Source organism: Triturus cristatus, chromosome 7, assembly GCF_964204655.1.
Source record: "Triturus cristatus chromosome 7, aTriCri1.1, whole genome shotgun sequence".
In the NCBI taxonomy this organism is placed as follows: Eukaryota; Metazoa; Chordata; class Amphibia; order Caudata; family Salamandridae; genus Triturus; species Triturus cristatus.
Window position 1 is genome coordinate 153,878,255 of NC_140590.1, and position 12,168 is coordinate 153,890,422.

Genomic DNA, 12,168 nt, shown 5'->3' on the forward strand with positions numbered 1-12,168 from the left:
TCATGCTCTCTGACAGGCCTACTATACCTATCCGATACGCACACAGTTGAACATTGCCAGATGGCCTTTTGTATCCTCTAGTTCTCAAGCTGTACCCTGGAATGCACGCCCCCCTCTATACCGCAATATTCGGAGCTCCACCAGCCGTCGCAGGACCCGCCTCAGTTCGCACCAGCACCCGCCGCGTCCAGGGCTGACGCTCCTTCTTCCCCAGCCTCAGGCCTCTCCCCCGTACCACCCCTCTTGAGGTATTCAGCATACAATCCCCAAAAGTTCTTTGGTCTGCTTCTCGGGGGCAGCAGTTCGCTAAACGTCTCCGACTGCGTACAGCAATAGAGCATGTCTCGCTTCCACTGCGCCACTGTAGGCAAGGGACCCCGCATCCAACATAAAGCTACCCTGCGCTTGGCGATCAGCATGCCCATGTCTACTAGTCTACGCGCTGCCTTTGGAAGCCCCCTCAAATGTCCCAGCAGTGCCACCGCAGGATCCAGTTTTAATTCCAAGTCAGCTATCTCTCCAATCTGCCGAAATATAGCCTCCCAAAATGTACCTACGCCGGGGCAGTTCCATGCCAAATGCATGAAATCTGCAGCCGGGTGTGCACACCTCTCACATGTCGACCCCTCGCGCAGGCCATATCTGTGCAGCCTTTCCGGCGTGTAATATGCTCTGTTTATGAATTTGAAGTGTATAAGTCTATGCTTGCCATGCAATGAAATGCGACGGATACCAGCACAGCAATATGACCACATGGCATCGTCTATCACAGTGCCCAAGTCCCTTTGCCAGGCCAAGCGAGCTTTGGTATATTTCTGGGATCTCTGCGACATCGCTATGCAATATAACTTGGACATCATCCCGCGAGGGCTGTTGTGCTTAATTAGAAACGATAATTCCAGGACCTCGGGGGGTTCAACCATATCCTCACCCAGGTGTTGTCGCCATGCGCCTCTGACCCTATAAAATTGAAATCGCTGTAGCGGAGTGTAGGTCTCCAATGTCAACGCCACATCGTTTCACGTTTTAGCGATACCGACCTTAAACAAGTCTCCCATCGTGTGTATACCTAATCCCCGCAGGGATCGCACAACTCCACCGTCCCTGCAGGGGAACAACCAAACAGCCCATTCAAGGGGCATGGCCGGAGAGTATAACAGTGCTCCCACAGTCTGCCTGAGCAGCCAGTTCCATGCATGCCGAGTAGCGTTTAGTGAATCTAAGAAACCAGTTCTACGATCGGCTGGCTCAAACATGACCGCAGGCAACGGGAGAGGCGTTGCAAACAACCTCTCGAGTTTTAGGTATGGAATCGCGTCACCGCCGTGTATCCAAGCATGCACCTGTGCTCCCTGTGCAATCCTGTAGTATAGTTCCATGTCAGGCACCCCTAGGCCCCCCATGTGGTATGGTAGCGTCAGGACGCTCCAACGCACACGGGCTTGCTTCCCGGCCCACGCCAGCCGTAACAGAGACTTAGTTAGCCTAGCAAAAAAGGTACGCGGCAGAACTATTGGGATATTGGAGAACAAAAATAAAAATCGAGGCAATACTACCATTTTAGCGATGGATATCCGACCCATCAGTGACAGGGGGAGGTCAATCCATGTCTCCACGTCTTCCTCCAGTTTATTAATGGCCCTCCCATAGTTCTCAGTGAAGACTACATCAGAATCCCTGTGCAGTTGTATCCCAAGGTATCTAACCGAATCGTCCGACCACTGCAGTGGGTACTCCATTTCAAACGGGGCGGTGGATGACGTCAACGGAAATGCAATGGACTTGTTCCAGTTGACCTTTAACCCAGACAGCACCCCGAACTGCACGACCTCCTGTAGCACTGGCGCCAAGTTACTCTCCGGTTCCCTGACATAGAGCAAGGTGTCGTCTGCATATGTGGAGACTACTATACAATACGATGGAAAGCTAACGGCTCTCAGGCTGTGACAGTCACGCAGGGCCCGCGCCAGCGGTTCAGCCACCAGGGCGTATAGTATGGGGGAAAGGGGGCAGCCCTGACGCGTCCCTCTGGAAATCGGTATAGCATCCGTAACCAGATCTCCCAGTCTGTTCCTGGCAGTAGGGCCCTTATACAGCACCCCAATCATTTGCAAAAAGACCGGGCCCAATCCCATTTTGGTCAGGACCTGTCGCATAAAGGGCCACTCCACCGAGTCAAAGGCTTTCTCCATATCAAGGAAGACTGCAAGAGCCTTCGAGTCTTGTCGAACATGCTGCAATACGCCAAACACCGTCCCAAGGTTATACGTGAGGTTCCTGCCCGGCACAAACCCTGCCTGCTCCGGGGCCACCAGCTCCTCAGTGAGCAGCGCTAACACTTTTGTGAATAGTTTAGTGTCTACGTTCAGCAAGGATAATGGTCGATACGAACTACACTCCTCCAAGTCTTTGCCTGGCTTGGGGATGGCTACCAAAATAGCCTCCCTCATGGAAGGAGGCATGTGGCCGGTGACGCACAAATCGTCGAACAGCGCAGATAGATGCGGGAGCAGTAAATCGATAAAGGAGCGGTAGAAAGCGACCGTGAGGCCGCCGGCACCAGGGGCACTTTTGCCTTCATCCCCGCCAGCGCCTCAAGGATTTAGTCCCTCTCTATAGGGAGGGCCAAAAATTCCCTGTGCTCATTTGAGAGGAAGGGTAGCCTGATATGATCTAAATAGTCTTGTATGCTTTCGTCCATATTAGCCTGTTGAGATGCATACAGGTTAGCATAGTATGATTGAAAGCGCGCGGCAATGTCTGCCTCTTCTGTCAATATTGCCCCATCTTCCGATTGAACTTTAGTGACCGCCGCCCTACATCTATGTGCTTTTAATATATTGGCTAGTACGGAGCTAGGCCTCTCACCCTCCCCATACACTCTGGCAGTGGTGTACTTCCCTAGGTGCAGCACTTCCGCATCTGCCGCTTCATGGTATTCTGCCAGCAGCGCCTTCAGCCCTTCTGCCATGTCTTCCGATGCATCCGACAGCTGCGAGGTCTCTACGTCCCGCAGCCTGCTTTCCAGTGTTGCTAACCTTTTCCGGATAGATCGCAGCACCCCAGAATGCTTAGCAATCGCCACCCCTCTGATATAAACTTTAAATGTTTCCCACACCGTTTGGCAACTATCCACTGAACCTAAATTAGTATCAAAGAACGTTGTGATCGCCTCTGCCATTTCTTCTTTAAACAAGGGATCGAGGAGGGAGTATGGGGGGAACCACCACCCAAAAGGAGGTATAGTCTTACTAGGGGTAGCCTACGTTAGCAATATGGGAGAGTGATCCAATAGGGTGCGCGGCAGCACCTGGCACGCTCGGACCTGCGTCATGAGCGATGAAGACGCCAGCCAATAATCTATACGAGTATGCAGGTTATGATAAACGGAGTAGTGCGTGAAACCCCCCTACCCAGGGTAGAGGACTCTCCACACCTCTGAAAGGGCCATACAAAGCATCTCCCTCCCGATTGTCTTAGCCGCTGCAGTCTGCAATCTGGTCGGGCCACCCGACCTATCAAGATCGGGATTCATAACCGTGTTAAAGTCACCCCCATAGCACGTAAGCAGATCCAGAGTCCTTGACCCTCTTTGCAAGTTCCGAGTAAAACTCCGGACAATCATAGTTAGACCCGTACACGTTAACCAATGATAAATCCAGTCCCTTCCCCTGATACCGCAACAATGCATACCTGCCCCCCCCATCCGCATAAAGCAGTTGCGCCTTGCCACCCAACCTAGGGTTAAACCAGGTTAACACCCCTCTGGCGTGGGTTGTGAAGCCGGCCGCATGCGAATTACCCACCAGCTCTCTCACGCGCAGCATCTGGCTACCACTGGGGAGGTGCGTCTCCTGAAGGAAAGCAATGTCCACATTATGTCGAGTGAGGTAGTGCAGCACCTTGCGCAGCTTCCGGTGGTCATCACGCTAATAGGGACGTGCAACCCGCTCCTTGTAGTGTTACTAGCCATGTCTGTCCCAGCTGCGGCAGTTATTGTCTACTACTGTGTGCTGTATGCGGCGATTACGTGGACGAGACCCTTGCAAAGCCAATGGACAGATCGACCCCTGAAACAAAAAGACAACTAACTGCAACCCCGTCCCCCCCTCCTCCCACAGCAGACCCCCCCAACTTGGCCTTGCCGCGCCCCATCAAGGGTCTACCCTCCCCGCCCACCTCCGAACCCTGAACAACTTAACCCCAGCAAAAGGTGGACTGCACTTGCAGGCGGAGGTCGCCCAGTCCGTAATATATAACAACTTATCGCTGAAACCGCCTGCCTGGCCTCCAATTGCAGCAAACCAATCTCTGCCCTACCGCCCCATCCAAATCCCCTCGCCGCCCTCCTTTCGGCGTCGCCCGCCGCTCACAGCCGCGCACACTGCTATCACTCTCTCCTTTCGCACCGCCTGCTAAATAAAAATATTCGCCTGTGGCAGGAGCCACCTGCTCGCCTCAGCGCACTTAGCTACATCACACGCTGGAATTAGAAGGCCATTGTGTATACAGTGCAACAGTATTACATCAGTCTTTTATCTCGAGACCGCTAAACGTTCCCAGCACCCCTAGTTCCTTCCAACCGATCCCACTACATAGTTCTGCCGCAGAGCTGAATAGTTTGAAACAATGCTTGCCAGACCATCAACGTCAATCCTGCAGCTCCAGCGTACTCTCCGTCTCCTCACTCTGTTGTCGCTTCTCCGGGCTGCTCCGCTTTTCCCTATGCCAGTCCTTCAGTGCTCTGTGAAGTGCCTGTGGGTCCGTAAAGATGTGCGATTTCCCCTGTCTGTTAACACGGAGCTTAGCCGGATACAACATCGCGTAGTCCAGACCCAGTTCGCGAAGCTGCCTTTTAGCCGGGACAAACTGCCGTCTCGCCTCTTGCACCTTGGCCGTGAAGTCAGGATAGAGCGAGATGGTCGACCCTTCGTATACCAGCGTGTTTTTCTCTCGCGCCGATCGCAGGGCTGCATCTCTGTCGCGGTAGTTCAATAGTTTCGCTATAATTGGCCGCGGCGGTGCTCCTGGGGGGGGCCTGGGTCCAAGCGATCTATGCGCTCTTTCCACCACAAACATTCCAGAGAACACCTCCCGGCCAAGCAGCTCAACCAACAGAGTCTCCAAAAAGCACTCCATTCGCCCCGTAGAGGTTGACTCCGGAAGGCCCGTGATGCGCAGATTACAGCGACGGGTGCGTGCCTCCAGGTCTTCGGTCTTATCCTGCAGAACCTGCATGAGCCGCCCAAGTTGCTTGTGGTCCGAGTCAAGCGAGGTCTGTGCCTCTTCGACCTCCACCAGGCGCTGCTCCGATTGATCAAGTCTCTCTGCGTTTTTATCAATTCGTTCCCCCATGCGATCCATTCTATAGGAAAGTGCGTCAATCTTTGCGCCCACGGAATTGATACCATTCTGCAAACCCCTCTCCATGGAGAGCAGTAATCCACGCAAATCCTGTTCCTCTACTGGCGGGGCAATGGCACCGCCAGTGTCGTCCGCCACCGGCGTCTGGGCTTTGGCACGCTTTTGCTCAAACGTCAGCTTCGGTTGGAACTTATCGGTCTTGCCCATGATGGCGGCCGCCCTCGATCTGCGTCCCGTCCAGCAGCTCCGCCTGGGCCAAGTGGCACCACCTAGTGAGGTATGGGGCAGTGTAGGCACCCCGCAACGCAATTCTCCACGACCCCAGGCCTTGGCGTGCAGCCCCAGGCAGAAGCGTCGCGACCTCTGTGCCTCCTCCGCCACCACACCAAGTCTCAGACTTCAGGTCAAGTCCCGTTGCAATTCTGCAGGCCTACGCCAACAGGAGCGTTCTTACCACCTCCAGCTCCTTCCGGCCGCGGGGACCAATGCCGATTACCACCACCCGTGGTATATCCAATCGCCTACCAAGCGCACCCCTGCGACGGCTCACACCTCGCCGCCAGCCAGGTCCATCCGCTCCGGTCCGTCAGAGGCGCCGCCTTCCAGCCAACCACCGCGACGCAGGCACCCAGCAGTCTGCGACCCTCTGCTGCCGCTTGTCCTACCAGTCCCCGCTGCCGTGTCTGTCCCGGCGTCGTTCCGCAGGTTGTCCAGCCCATCGCCGCATCTGGCCAAAGTGGACTTCTATATACCTGGCCCAGGGTCACCCCACGCCGCTGCAGGCGCGCACTCCTCTCTATGGCCCCTGTGCGGTTCACCGCTTCAGCACCAGCGCCAGCGCTGCCTCCGTTGGCTCTTCCAGGCACTAATCGGCGCAATCCCAGGGGGAGTTGTTACAGTCTCTTCTTTTCCGCTGCCACACTGAGTGGAGAAGGACTCCCCCCTCTCTCTGTGTTCCTCGCACTTTCCGTCTCAGTGTCCCAGGCCTGGGTCGTGAGGGCGGCACGTCAGGCCGACCCCTCCCACTTCCCACAGGCCGCACGCAGAGCGACGCAGGGCCACCTGCAGCGAACGCGACGGCCGGGGATCAGAGGCCTAGTGCGTTGTGACTTTGCAACTGCCGTTTCTCCGCCGCTACGACACCTCTCAGGTCCCGAGCCACAGCCCAAGGTAGCGCACCCGATCCGACGCCTAGATCTCTTGCTTGGCTGCGTTTACGGGCAGTAAAGGGCAGGATAATTAAAGGATTGTGGCGCTGCAAATCGGAGCCCAGGGCTCAGGCAGCCATACTCGATGCGAGCCAAACTCCGCCCCCCATAATGCTTAGTTATAGTGCTCAAGGGAGGAGGAATCATCCACTGCTCCAAATTCGTGATCATCGGGGATCAATCTAACACTTATACACAAGCCCGAGCACATATATGGTATTTGTCATGTATTCAATAAAGACAAGTACATTGCACAAAATAGTTGAACAAGATTTCTTGTATATTTAATTTTTTTTCTTCGGTTGTTCCAGCCAACACGTGTTTCGTCATCCGGGATTAACCCACGACTTCCTCAGGGCTTTGTAGAAGTAGAGAGGTCAGTAAGCCTCTGTGCCAGTCATACTTTCGTCCCGACCAGGAAGGCAGGGAAAATTTCAAGAAGCTCCAAATTTCTAGTCCTCGAGTGAAATCCAAAATCTGACATCCACGTCTAGTCACATAGTTTCAGGGTCGTAGAGCGTCCAATAAGCGCTCAGAAATGCACTTTCATGCACGGAAGTGTTTCCGCGTCTCACAGCAGCTCCTAGTATAGCCGCTGAGACGCTCTTGAAATTTTCCCTGCCTTCCTGGCCGGGACGGAAGTATAACCGGCACAGAGGCTTACTGACCGCTCTACTTCTACAAAGCCCTGAGGAAGTCGTGGGTTAATCCCGGACAACGAAACACGTGTTGGCTGAATCAACCGAAGAAAGAAAATCAAATATACAAGAAATAAACTATTTTGTGCAATGTATTAGTCTTTACTGAATACAGGGCAAATACCATATATGTGCTCAGGCTTGTGTACAGTTATTGGGAGTAGAGGTCCCCTTGGAGCCGAATGGTTCCTGTTAGTGATCCCTGGGGAAGAAGCATGGCCAAGATACACTGGGATCTGGCTGGCACTGGCGGCAGTGGTGGCAAAATGCAACCTAGCCAGGTGCTGGGGAGCCCGCACTTTACCACAGGTTGAGGATTGACAGACAGATCGAGACTAGTGCTGGTTGGCAGAATGAACATTTACCAAAACAGAGGCTGACTGAAGCAATGGAAAAAGATCTGGTGGCAGTGGCAAACTTATCGAGAGCTGTGAAGAGGATTTTAAACACACTGTGGGGCCCATGCATCAATGGTGAGATACCCTCTCCGATAAGTGAAAGACAACTGTAAACATACAGGTCGGAGTATATGTAAAATGATGGTATCACTGATTTACTGCTGTTATTTTGTTTGCAATAAAAAGAATATTGAAAAAAAAAGATTGTTAGGTACTTTGCTCTGTGATACCTGGATATGCTGGACATTGGAGTCATTTACCTGTTACTCCAGTTGTGGTATGTAGATAATCCAGGATAGAAAAGGTGACCCAAGCAGGGTCACTTATTTTTTAAGAGAAGTGAAACCAATTCCGTAGGGAGCAGGAGACAAAGTACGTAAAGGGTCAAGTAGGTCAAAAGATGACAGGTATTTATTTAAACAATGTCAATTTTAGAGTACTCACATAATAAGAAAGCGTGGTGTGAAATAGTGATAGTAGTTTTAAAAAGACATTGCATTGACAACAATATAGTAATTGAATTCCATAATTGATCTATACAAGTTATAAGGAATTCATGTTGTGGGGTGGTCGGCGGCGTTTCAAACCCAATTATTGGGGTTCATCTTCAGGACAGTGGTGAGCATGCTGAAATTAAAGAGGGGGAAGGGGAATGGGAACACATTTGTTTAACCCCTTCAGTGCCCGCCCCTTTCCCCGCCCTGTGCCGGCCGTTTCATTAGCGGGCGGGGTTTATGACGAGCTGGTCTCGTCATGGGCACAGCGCAACCGCGGCCCATGACGAGACCAGCTCGTCATGGGCATTGAAGAGGTTAAGACCCTGTGTATATGTATACAAACACATTACTGCATACATTCTAGTACATACAATAATAGCTCTCTAGAAGGAAAAAAGGAAAATAATTCTTACATTTGGCAGGCATTATAATCATGTGTTTGAAACAAATTAGCAAGAATTAGAGTTTGGAGTCCATAAAAATGACATAAAAATGAATCAAAAGAGGAGAGGGCAAAATTGCAAAAGTGGGTGTTTGTTTAAATTAAATTAAGGGATGACAACATGCAGTTAGCATGGCGCACGATTTAACCAGCTAAGACATGGCATTTCAAAAAGAGTAACAGGTGGTGCTAATTAGATGAAGTCCGGTGCTGGGAGCAGTCACGTAAAGCAGCTAATTCAATAAACCTGGTATAAAAGAGCTATGATGGCTTAGCGCTGGCAGTGAATCCGGAAGCAAGCACACTATAAGAAATGAAGGCACAGGGGTGACTTGATTCATTCTATTCGAAAAAGCTGTCAGTGGTACAGGGATAAGTGAGGGAAAAAGGGTCTGAATTAATCTGTCCAACGTGGATGAAACAAGGAGCGCATGTGAAAGCATTCCAGCTAAGAACCATGAAGTGTCTAAGGTCAAATGAGGGGCGAAAACACTTACTATTTTGAAGTGAAACTGCCCGTAAAGTTTCACACCACGCTTTCTTATTATGTGAGCACTCTAAAATTGACTAAATAAATACCTGTCATCTTTTGACCTACATGACCCTTTACGTACTTTGCCTCGTGCTCCCTACGGAATTGATTTCACTTCTCTTAAAAAACAAGTGACCCTGCTTGGGTCACCTTTTCTATTGGACCCTTTTGGGCCATACTTGAACCATTGTTCTTAACTATTCATTATCACCCCAGGTTCACATATCGGGGTACCCTTGTCTCCTAAAACCTCGATAATCCAGGATAGGCAACATATACAAAGTAAAGATACACATATCGATTGTAGAAATTGCCTCAATTAAATATCTCCTACTTTTTCAGCCTTCTCCTTCACCTCTTGGTTTCTGTAACCAGGACCCGTCAAAACCACACACACACCACAATGTCCAATGCACAGCACCTCATGTTTAAAATAGTCTTTCTACTATAAATATCTTCTGGAAGGTGCTATTGTGCTCAATAAAGCTATTTCATGAATTCATAATATGCTTTAAATTCTAGTTTCCCTAACAAGGTGGAGTGTGTCTTCTCCTTGGGCTTGCTCTATCATGGAAGTATAGGTTACAGTCTGAGGAAGCGAGTTTCGCGCTTGACCTCTGATGATTCCAAATTGTTACCCACACTTTGATGTCAGAGGTTCATTGAACCAGTGGCAGGTCCTCTCCTGTGACAGTAGGTGAATGTTGCAAGTGTTAAGATTGTGCAGGGTGTCCTTAAAGGAGCGCCAACAAACAAGTAAGCGATGCTTGAGTCCATTCGATCAGACATCGGCAAGGCTAGTGGGATGGTTCTAAAATAATCACAATAACCGGCAAAGTCCTGTTGACTTCTATGGGAATGGGTTTCATACAGACACAATTTACAGGGTTGACATTTAGATTTAGTTAGGAGAGTCCATTTTTAGGAGGACGATGTCACCCTGAAGGGTTATTTCTGAACACCGTGGGTAAGATGCTCACACAAGCATCAAGTAGCTACTCAGCCAATGAGACAAATTAAGAGACTGAAGAACTCACATCTACTGCAGTTCTGACTATTAACTCAAGTCATGCTTGAGAAAACCATGTGAAGGTTCACTTAACAGCAGAGAGAGGTAGAACTAGGCTTAAGGGATGGGTAGCATTTATGCACAAAGTAAAGCCTTGCGAGTAGAGCTTGCACCTACCTTTGTAGCCTCTTTACAGGCTCTGTAGAAGCTAGAGATTTCTGGACTGAATCCATTAGCACCAGGATCAGCTAAACTACCACATCTATTCCTAGCAGATTCATTCTCTTTATACCTTCAAATTCCACAGCTTCTTGAAAAGCTGGGTCAGTCACTGTAGAGGAACCTTTGATCTTTAACACAAGGTGACTCAGAAAGCGGTGCCTTTTGATGGCCAAACCGCTTCGAAACTCTTCGCGCCGTCTTGTCCACATGCATGAATTTAGACATACAAGTATTTTATTCTTTTTATATAGGACTGTGTTCTGCTCACCTTACTACACCGCCACCGTCACTGTACCGGGGTAGAGCTGGGATCAGGGACTTTACTTCCCAGGCTCCCCTGCACCGTTGATGCTCTTTTCTGCGCCAGGAGGTGCATAAAGTAACGCGGGAGCACCCGCAGCACTGGACCAGCCCAGGCCAAGGGCGGGCCTGTCCTTGCCCGTCATCAACCGGAAGACGCAGTGCAGTGCCACCCCCCTTTCTTTTGGCTCCTGGAAGTCTGGGCTGGCTGATGATGCACGTGCGAGGTACTGTGTCCCTATAATCTTTTCTTTTTTTTTTCTTTAACGTAGTGGCCTTGGACAAAGAGAAGGTTTGGGTCATTGAGGACAATAAGCATCTTTGCATTGTTTATCTTTTGCCAACTGCTATTTGTTATTGAGCCTTCGCAAGAAGATTTTGGAAGAGATTTTGGAAGATACCTCTTTCTGGTTAACTGCTTTGGACATAACTTTGGTTACTGGACACTGGCCCACGATCAACACAATTGCCTATTCTCTCCTTGTTTAGAGGCTGCGTCCCTGGGAGTTTACGTAGGTTCTAACTATTGTCATTATTTTTGGGAAAAGAGCTGTTAGATAGCCCTGATGTATTGACCCAACCATTTCTTCAACCATCTTCTTGGGTTGGGATACTCTTTACTTTTATTTCCCTCTTTTTTTGTCTGAATAGGCATATTGTTTGGCTGGCTGCAATTGCCAACATCTCATTATCGCAACAGCCTCTTAGACCGCGCTGATTAGGGCTTAGATCATAATTATTCTCCTTATTTTTGTGTTATGTTTGGGGCCTGGGGAAGAGAAAATCCATGGAGGGCGCGGGTGGTGGTCAGTCTGGGAAGGGGAAGAAGGTCAAGAAATCTTTAAAACATCCAGCCAGCAATTGTGTATGAGACCGAATTGACAATCTGTTAAGTGAGTGTGAAGACATTCTAGATACAGAATCCCCAACTCTCCCCCTAACTCTGATTACCAAACCCTCCCCCCACCCATTGCCAACAGCTCCAGCTGCTCCCCTGCAATTCCACAGGGGGGCTTGTGCACAAAGAAGGGAAAACTCAACACGCATAGCGGGGGCATATTATCTTCCTGCCACTTATAACCCTAACATCAGCCCCACTTCTCTTAAAATTTCTTGTGGTACATCATCACAGCTAGAATCTAACATTCCCTTTGCCAACAGGTTCACCCCCTTGTTGGCTTTACCTGACAAACTTATGGAAGATTCATCACAACATCGGCTTGAGCCTCTTGGCACGTCTACAGCTGCCTCAAATCTTGAACCTTTGCATTTATCTAAGGGCTGAACTAGGGGCCTTAAGAGGAATGATTGATGGCCTCACTACATTGGTTAAATCTGTACTACCCAATGGTTTACCATCTGTATCTCTGGCAATATACACGATGGGAACTCCATTACTACCTGCGACACAATGCGCAAGCAGTTATCCAAAACTCCACCAGTTAAATGTCTGCCAAGGGAAAACCCATATCCAGGTGCCCTCTCAGCCACCTCTAGC